This window comes from Anas platyrhynchos, chromosome 3 (genome assembly GCF_047663525.1).
Source record: "Anas platyrhynchos isolate ZD024472 breed Pekin duck chromosome 3, IASCAAS_PekinDuck_T2T, whole genome shotgun sequence".
Taxonomy (NCBI): Eukaryota; Metazoa; Chordata; class Aves; order Anseriformes; family Anatidae; genus Anas; species Anas platyrhynchos.
Window position 1 is genome coordinate 58722516 of NC_092589.1, and position 2679 is coordinate 58725194.

General features: G+C 40.2%; 1 pseudogene; it reads left to right on the top strand.

Annotated features, from left to right (window-relative positions):
• The first annotated feature begins 2050 nt into the window (after positions 1-2050).
• LOC113843406 (U2 spliceosomal RNA) lies at positions 2051-2158 on the top strand (annotated as a pseudogene).
• The last annotated feature ends 521 nt before the right edge of the window (positions 2159-2679 follow it).

Sequence of the window (2679 nt, forward strand, 5' to 3'; positions counted from 1 at the left end):
CAGGCTGGTCAGCTAGTCCAAACAGAAAGATTTACACAGAATAATTGTTGGCATTGATTTGAGTGATTTCCTAGCTGCCTGGTTTCCACAGAAATTTATTGCATGTGAATGTTTATTGTTCAACTTTCCTCAGAAATCTCTGCAACTAATTCCTCTAGACCACTGTAGTTGGACTGAAAGAAAATGAAGAATTGTCTGTCTCGCTAGGGAATCAGGAGAAAAATCATCTGGAATACAGCCCCCTTTTACTGATGTTGTAACTTCTTTAGCAGATTCATTGACTCACCTGAAAGAATTTCAAGTATGATGTTAATCATACTTGAGAGAGAAAGTTAAAAATGGGGGGAGGAATAGGGGGAGGAGAAGAATTTTTCTAACAACATGCAGGTAGCACAGTTATTTTATTTCTAACTGTAATTGTCCCTAGAGAGGCATAGCTTGTCCTAGAAGCTAGTATCTATGACTTTCTGTCACTTTGTAGAATCATTTCAGCTGCTTTCTGTGACTCACATATGATGCACCAGAAAAGGAGGCTCTCAGTTGGAGACACAAGAGAGAAAATAAACATTAAAAAAGACAAATATAATACCTAGATCTTTTAACAGCTGAGCACTGATAGTGATTTGGTGACACATGAACACTTATTTAGAGCGAGGATCAGAAAAGGTGGAATAGCACATTTTTTACCACTCTCTCATGGGTAAATAGGAGTTGAAGATAAGACAGTATTGTTTTCTACTGCCTTGTCTGCTTAGCTCTACATGTGAGTATCAAATCTCAGTGGCCTGGACCTAAGAATCAGTGCTTTGAAAACATCTTTCTGAGTGACAGCCTGGCTATAGGATGCTAGGAGCCAACTGCAGTTGGCAGGATACCCTGGATGTGATGGCTGCATATTTCTCTCTTTCCTTTAGTTAGAGTTTTCTGAATGCTGTTAGAGAAGCCCAAACCGAGCCCAGGTTTTGTGAACCTAGTAGTGGGGCTCCTGCTTCTTTAAAACTGTGCCTTCCAACAAAAAGAGTGACATAGTTTAATGGTGGACTTGGCAGTGGTAGGATAAGGTTGGGATAGATCATTTAGAGGTCTTTTCCAACCTAAATGATTCTATGATTTTGTGATTCTGTGATTCCATTAGTACCCTGAGGATGTTTTATCTTATCTGCGCAAATCTGATGTCATAATCCTATCCCTGAATTTTTTTGGTTGCAAGCTTTTGCATGCATTTTTCTTACTAACACTGTCATTACTGAAAAAATACATACATATCTACAACTATATTGAAATTTTACTTGCATCGTCCATTCTTCTGTTTCCTCTATCCCATGGCCTCTGTCCCATACTGGGGAGTAACAGCAATGTGCAAATTTAAACTTGTGTCTATTCCCTTCTTCAGCAAACATTGCTTCAAGTTATTAATTTGTGGTAAGGTGAAAAGCAAAGGCAAGCTGGGGAGTGAGAGGCATATTGTGAGTGCATAGTTCTTCTCATCTGCAGTGTTTTATCCACACAGTTATGTCACTGAAGAGTGTGAAAATCACATATTCTTTGCCAAAATGGCTACACCAGCCAAAAACCCCATGTGGACACAGCTATGCTGACAAAAAAGAGCTTTATGGGCTGACCTCTGCATGCTCAGGGAAGTTATATAACTATGCTGGCAGAAAAAGTCCTTCTGTAAACATACTCTTACTCTACAGAGAAGGATCTTGCTGCCACAGCTAAACTGGCATGGATGTATTAGTACAGTTATGTCTGCAATATGGACAAGTTCTGCATCCTGTGCAGTAGCTGAGGGAATACATGTATAGTCATGGTAGAAGAAAGAATCATGGCTATCTTAAGCTACTATGAATCCTTATTCAGCATTAGTTAAAATTTGCTTATCGCATTATCAACATCATATTTCTAAAATGTAAAATAAATTTATTATTTTTATTGCTTTGTTGTTGTTGTTGTTTTTCCTTGCTTTTCCTCTTTCTCTGGATAATTTGTATTACTCCAGTGTCTATCATTAGGAGCTGTTTTTCTAGGTCAGTGGTTTAATTCTTTGATCATTTCTCAGCCTTTTGGCTAAGATCATGTATAGTATCTGTTCTTATCAGTTTAATATCTGATATGTTCCTCATTTGTATTAAATGGATTTTTGGGCTCAGGTTTTCTTTTTTGTTTGTTTGTTCATTTTTGGATGAGAGAATTGAGTGCACCCTCAGTAACTTCACAGATGACACCAACCTGTGGGAAGTGTCAATCTGCCAGAAGGTAGAAAGGCCCTGCAGAGGGACCTGTTAAGGTTGGGTCGACAGGCAGAGGCCAATGGGATGAGGTTCAACATAGCTAAGTGCTGAGTCCTACACTTTGGTCAAAACAATGCCATGCAGCTCTACAGGCTTGAGGAAGAGTGGCTCTAAAGCTGTGCAGAGGAAAAGAATCTGGGGGTGCTGGTTGATGCTCGCTTGAACATGAAGCCAGGTGTGCCCATTTGGCCCAAAAGGCCAGAAGCATCCTGGCTCATATCAGGAAAAGTGTAGCCAGTAGGACCAGGAAGGTGATCACCCCTCTGTAGTCAGCAGTAGTGATGCTGCACCCTGATTACTGTGTTCAGTTTTGGGCCCATCACTACAAGAAGGACATCGAGGTCCTTCTTAGGTGGTGGTGAAGGGCCTGAAACACAGGTTCTAC